At 42.3% G+C, this 7,096-nt stretch overlaps 1 pseudogene; it reads left to right on the top strand.

Moving 5' to 3' along the window:
- Positions 1 to 5,370: 5,370 nt before the first annotated feature.
- LOC112479388 lies at positions 5,371 to 5,488 on the top strand (annotated as a pseudogene).
- The last annotated feature ends 1,608 nt before the right edge of the window (positions 5,489 to 7,096 follow it).

The raw sequence follows: 7,096 nt of genomic DNA, 5'->3' as shown, positions 1-7,096 counted from the left end.
TGCTAAATGAATCACCTGTAAAGATTGTTAAAAGGCAATAATAATGTAAGCTCTGAATATTTATCTCTCAAAATTATAATATTACTCTATTTAATTAGAAAGATGTGGGCTATGGTAAGAGTGTGAAGTGGTTTAAGGGGAGCAAAGAGGTCTAAATTCTATCTTCCATCGTAGGAAGTTCTTAAGTAATACCTAAACTGAACCCTCAAAAAGTAGCAAGATGAGTCGTTGCAGAGAAGTATGGGGGTAAACAATAAAATTGTCAGCTTTTCTGGGCAAAGTGGTTGCCTTTGGGAAGTGGGGCTGGGGAAGAGATGGGGACAGAGTGGTGTAATTGACTTTATAAAGTTGTTTAATTCTCCAAAGTTTATTTGCAGTTAACTTTAATTAAAAATGAAAACAAAGGAAAAATTAAAAAGAGGAAACATAAAACAGATAAAGGCCTGTGATTTGGATTATGACTTTACCTAAATTATCGTAATCCCCTGGGGGAGATGTATCTCAAGAAAGTGTGTTAATTTTTTCACACTTAAATTAGTTCATCTTAGTAAACATATATATTAGGAAGGAAAAAAATTGTTTTGCAGGTAAAGTGAAATTTTTCCAGCACATGCTGGTTTTTTTACTGCTCTGGGAAGACAAAACAGGAGAAAACTGGAACATTTCTTTTGGTTGCTCTGAGAACTTGTTGGAGTAACGTGAGAACACCTAGGGCATTTGAGACATGCCTGACAATGTCAAAACAGCAAGCAGCCTCATCTCCCATTTTATATTTTGAAATAGGAAAGAAAACAGATGAAATAGCTTTTTCATTATTTTCCACATCCCAAAAAGAAATTCACTTCAATTTTAATAACTTTTCTATTTCTTATTTATCATCATGCAAACCTTATAAAAATTGCAAGCCCCAAATTTGTGGGATAGGGTGGCAGGATGAAAAAGAAAATGTTTCTTTCATCTAGTCTTCTTTTTTTTATTGAACTAAAAATAAAACCTATGTTACTTTTGAAGGAGAAAACAGATGGATAATAGCTAATTCAACAAATAGCCGTGAAGTCTCAGGAAACTGGCTCAGGGATACGCCGCCAGGAACAACATTGAAGGTCACAGAATATAACTGGTCAAGTGCAGACATAAGTCCTGCTTCACCTAGCCCTGACCTTGCAGCTTATACTGATGACACAAGTAGCCCTGCTCAATTTTCAGCACCACTCTCACACAGCCACATTCGATGCTCTGGTCTTCAACTACCAGGGCACAGAAACTCTTCCTTCTGGGCCCTATTCCTTGCATCACTAGCTCCTGACTTGAAGCCCAGGTGGTGTTTCTGCACCTGAGGCATACAACCATTCCATAGTTAGAGGGAGAGTGAGGAGAAAGAGTATCTGACATTTTCAGCTACCCACCAAGACTCTGAAAATAAAAGAGGGGTTTAATGCCAGGTCAATAGCAGAGACATAAAAATAGCAATAATGACTATAATTTGAGCCCTATAATATGGTAGTGAATCACATAGACACAGCGTGCAGACTAACTGGGTTCAAATCCTGGCTCTTCCTTAAATATTCAATCAAGCAGACTCCCCACCTCAGGGCCTTTGTACCTGCTGGTCCCTCTCTTTGGTCTTTGTTTCTTTCCAATATGGATTCTTCACCTGCCTTATCATCTCAGTGAAGCATAATGTTCAAAGGCACATCCTCCTTGGCATTCCCAAGCCCCCTTCCATGATTTATGTATCTTCCTAGCGCTTATCGCCATGGGATAAACTGCACAGATTACTTGTTGATCTTTTTTCTTGCTGTTTCTTCCCTATTCTCCCCACCCCAGCTGGATGTAAGTTCCATAAGAACAAGAGTTTTGTCGGTATTGAATACTGCTGTAGTCCCCCAAATCTGGCACTCGTGGGCATTCTATAAATATCTGATGGTTGAAGGAATTGGGTCCGACACCCAGATTTTGGGGGTTTTTTTTTTGAGCCTTAAATCATTATCTGTACAATGGGATTGTAAATAGAAACTACATCATAGAATTGCATGAAAAATTAAATAAGAATAGTGTCCGTGTCGTGAGAAGATGAATGTTCCCTGACACAGCCACCTTGCGTTCCTTGCTTCCATCTCAACCCTCGCTTGTAAGGTCCATTAGACCAAAGCCCCTATCACTTTGGAAAAGCTGCCATGGTAGAACCAGAGAACAAAGACATTGGCTTTTAAGGTCAATGCTCTCAGTCCAGAAGTAAGACAGAAAATATTTAAGAGAAGATGTGATCAGGTAGGGCCAGTTTTTCCTGTCTCACTAGTCGTTTTCATAAAATCTTACAAGGTGGGACATAGTAGAGCCTGCATGTCTGGAGTAAGAATGCCAGTGTCCAAAGACCAGGAAACACATCTTGGCAGCCACCATCATTGAAAAAAAGAAAAACCTTGGGCCAGAAGCCTCGGCCTTCCCTCCATCCACACCCATGCCAGGATACTACTCAACTCCAGAATGTTAATGCCACATCAAGGAGAAGAAGCAAAAAAGAAACATTCTGAATTTACTGAGCTTAAACATAATGCAACATAGAGAATACTGAGGTGACTGTGATTTCCCAGCAATGACTAGAATGAATGGAGTGTCTGCCGTCATGCAGAATGGGGCTTTGAAATAAAGTTTTATAAACAAATAAGTAATTAATAAATAAAAATGATAAAGTATAGAAAATTATGCAGAATTATATTTATTTGACTTAGAGAGTCAAATGGCCTCTGAAAACTATTTCTACTAAAATATATAAAGAATATATCACAGTGTCTGGCACTTAGTAAGCAACTAAATGAATGGAAGCTGCTATTATCACTGACCTGCCAGACACCAAGCCATTCATTTCACCTGAGTCATCTCTAACTCCCACAATAATCCTGCTAGGAAGATATTTTATTATTTCTATTTTGTATTTAATAAAACTAGACTTGAAAAGATCCAACGACTTGGTCAAAGCCCCATGCTTAGGAAAGGTCAGAGATGAGGTTTGAACCTGGACTGCCTGATTCCATCTTAGGCCGCCACATGTCACACTGCCTCTCAGGGGATGAGAGTCCTGCTCAGTTAGGTGCTAGTTCTACTGACATAACTGGATGGGGGTTCCCCTCAGTTATAGCACGGATTCCAGGCATCAGGGGAAGTCCAAATTCATCTTGGCCTCTCCAGGGTTACCTGGGTAGGCAGACATTTTTTTGTGATATTGAGATAATTCGGGAGCCCATAGGCTTTAAACCGGGACACTAATAGATATCTCTCAAGAGTCTTCTAATGACTCAGCCCCACAATGCTAAAGTAAAAAAAAAAGTATGTATGTGAAGCCTAAAGAAACCTAAAGAAGGAGTTGAGACACCAGTGGGAGGAAATCCTTTTCTACCTCAGCTAAGGCAGTATCTGGGCAACCCAGTCTAACTCCAATCACAATGATGAGTTGGCCCCACTTTGTGAGAACAAGAGAGACCCAAACAGAGGGTCATCATCTAAGGCAGGAGCTACAGAAAACAAATGTCAATGGGAGACCACCTAGGAAGGCCAGGTGCTGTAGGTGTGAAAAAATAAAATAAAAAATAAAGGATTGTCGAGGTCCTTACAATCTGTGAGGTCAACCAAGGGTTGCCTCGCCTAAAAAAAAAAAGAAAAAAAAAAATGTTTGTCAAGGAGCACCACAAGCCCCCCTGTGTTTTTGCTGGAGCTATGAGGGGACAAGATGGGGAAGGCAGAGTTATGTCCATGTTCATTGCCACACACTTCTGGATTTTCTTCACAGACTGTGGGTGAGCTAGAGAAACAAGGGATGTGTAATTATGCATTGACTTCAGGTTAACTTTGCTCTCTCCTCCTCCTCCAACAACAACAACGACGACGACGACGACAACACACACACAGAGCCTTGGACCCATTCTGCTTTCACAAAGGCTGCCTTTTCTGGAATATAAATGATTCTTCACTTCCAAGTCTTTCACTTCCTTCCACTTGTTAAAGTTGCTTTTGAAACAATTTCTTTCATATAATCCTCCACATTATCACCCCAATTCTCTACTCTGCCCTCAACACTCACTGCACATGATCTCCTGACATTTTTAGCCCTGCTCTTTCTGATGCTTCTCTGAATGACTGGCCAGAGTATAGACACATGGCAGAGGTAGATGTACCCTGCTTTGGTCAAAAGATCTCTCAGGACAGTGGTGTCTAGGAATGTCCTTAGCTGTCATCTCAGACCAGGGAGGGCCGACCAATGTAATCCCAGGCAAAAGGCTGCCGGGGCTGTGAACCCAGGCCTTCCTCTGCCAAGTGTCACTAACACTAAGGCACGAGAAAATGAAGATTTGGGAAATTAAGCCATAGACTGAGGGTTGGGAAGTGGGAGGTGGGAGGGGTGGTTCTGTTTTTCACAAAGACCAATTACTAAAGTCACAAAAGCTTGTACCAGTATTGAGGCTAGTTAAAAATGCCTGATAAAGCCCTAGCCTTTTCCCATCTTATAAGATCTCAATGTTCCTGCATAGGAAAGTGTGGGGGCAGGGTTCTTTGAATGGAAACTTTGCCACAGAAGCCCAGGAAGGCAGAGAGACAGGCTACTCACACTAGGAAACTTTTAAGAGATTAAGCGAGGCTGGCCAATGACTTGCACTAACCATACCCAGCAAAAGTGAGGAGATTCTCTGCCTCCGAGAGGTAAGCTGGAGTGTGTGTGTTCTAAAAGGTCAGGGTGGGGGGACCCTCTGGGGATAGGGAAGGGGAGGACAAGCCTGCTTCAAAGTGTACTACCAAAAGTCTTATGCCTCCTTTTTTCATGGCTTCTCCCAACAGTGGTGTCTTTATCCTTATAAAAGCTCACCACTCTGGCAGAGAAAGAAATCGCCCAAAGGCAAAGCACCAATTAGGTCTCAAAGAGTTCTGAGATAATAACTAGCCATTACTGAGCTCTTACAACGTGCCAGGCCCTGTTCTAGGTGTGAGTTGGTTCTCAAGCCGTGGAATCCTTACAACCATCCTCTAAGGTAAGTACCGCTTACTATCCACATTTTACTGGTAATAAAATCAAAGCACAGAGGTTAACAGATGCACAGCCCAAGGTCATGCAGCTAGGAAGTGACCAAGCTGGGATTCAAGCCCAGGAAGTCTGGCTCCAGTACTGAGAGTTAAGTCATCTCACTAAGCTGTCTCACCTGTGTTCACTTCTATCGGAGCCCTTAACCCAATGTGTTGTCATGCTGTTTATTAGTTCATCTCCTCTGCCCTTGACCATGACCTCCTTGAGGGCAGAGGCTATATCTTATTTATCTCTATTTATCCTCAAATCCTAACAAAAAACATGACTGTAGTAGGTGTTCAATAAATACTGGGTTGGTCTATGGTCATGCCACCCTCAATATGCCTGATCTCATCTGATCTCGGAAGCTAAGCAGGGTCGAGCCTGTTGGTACTTGGATGGGAGACCACCTAGGAAGACCAGGTGCTGTAGGCTTCAAAAAAAATACTAGGTTGAACAATAAGTTTGTGAAATCTTTATAAAGCTTGCACTATTGCAGAGCAGAAAGGTTACTAGGAAAAAAAAATGCTTGTTGAACCCTTGCCATGTAGATAGCACCATGCCACGCCCGTCACCATTTTTTCCCCCTTTAATTTCCTAGAATTCTCTGAGAGCTAAATACTCTCATTAGCTCAGTTTCACAGAAAAGAACCGAGGCACAGAGAATTTAAGTGGCATGCACAAGACCCCACAGCCAAGATTCTCATTTAGACATTTGATTTCCTAGCCCATGCACCTAATTATGACCCAATGTACTGACTGACCTTGGGCTAGAACGGGGAGAAAGGGCAATGAGGGGTCTGAGGAAGAGGGTATCCAACCAGAGGAACCAGAAAGTCTTCCTGGAGGAGGTAACACCTGAACTGGATCTTGAAAGATGGGTGGGATCTGGACATGCAGAGATGGACCAACAGAGTAGGGCACTCGTGTACAGTAAATTGTGTGAGCAAACACACAGGTAGAAAACTGCAGCATGTGCAAGAAAATCAGAATTATTTTCACTGGAGTGCAGCTCAGGATGAGTGAAGAAGAATGCCTGAGACTCAGAAAGCAAGACTAAAGCCAAACTAAGGAGAGTTTTGAATGATAAACTTGGGGACTTGGATTGAGTTACTAGGCAGTAGGGAGCCATCAAATACTTTAGAGCAGGGAGTGATACATTAGAGCTGTGCTTACGTTGATTTAGCAGTCAAAAAGAGGATGGTTTAAGGCAGGGAGATATGGGCAGAATAAAGAGCAATCAGAATTACTAAAAAACTGGATCAGGGTCTTAGCCAGGCACAAAGAGGAGAGAATAGAAGTAACATAATTTGAAGCAGAACCAATTATTTAGCTACTGGAAAGGCGTGAGGGCTGTGACGGAGGAAAGAGTTAAGAGAGATGTTGAGGTTTTCCTCTGGACTCAGTGGATGACAGTTCCCTTATCAGAGAGCATGTACGATGGGAGCTGGTGGGCAAGGGAAGCTAATGAGCCCATCTTCTCACACTGGGAGCATTTTCGAAAGGGTCAAATCTAAATTCCAGGCTATCCGCCCCTCAGCCAGAAGATCTCCAGTTGGTAAGTCAGGGCTCCATTTCCATTTCTTAGACAAATTCCCCTTCTAGATTTGATTTATGCAGGGCATTGCATATCTGATATCAGTGTCAGACACCAATAGCTGCCACACACACAGACACACATGCACACACATGCCCACCACCACTAAAGACCAGCAACTTAATGAAACCCCCTCCTCTGTGTGAGCCGCATTAGCAAGTTGATCCAGTAATAGAAGACAAGCCGTACAAATTGAAAACTAAAAACTTCCAGATTCCATCCTGCTTTTCCTTATGTCACTTATTTTATGCTGCATGAATTGGATATTAGTTTCCCCGTTTCACTGGAATGTCGGATCACTAGGGTAGCTTGAGCAGACTCAATTTCGCTTCGAGTAATAGAGTGAGATTATTCAAAATTATTTCCAGTGGGCTGAGCCTGCCTGTTCCTTCTGTTATGAGAATAGAAGTAAACAACTTGCCACCCTCCTCGCAAGCTGACATCCT

This window comes from Pteropus alecto, unplaced genomic scaffold, assembly GCF_000325575.1.
Source record: "Pteropus alecto unplaced genomic scaffold, ASM32557v1 scaffold120, whole genome shotgun sequence".
Taxonomy (NCBI): Eukaryota; Metazoa; Chordata; class Mammalia; order Chiroptera; family Pteropodidae; genus Pteropus; species Pteropus alecto.
This window is presented reverse-complemented; position numbering and strand designations above follow the sequence as displayed.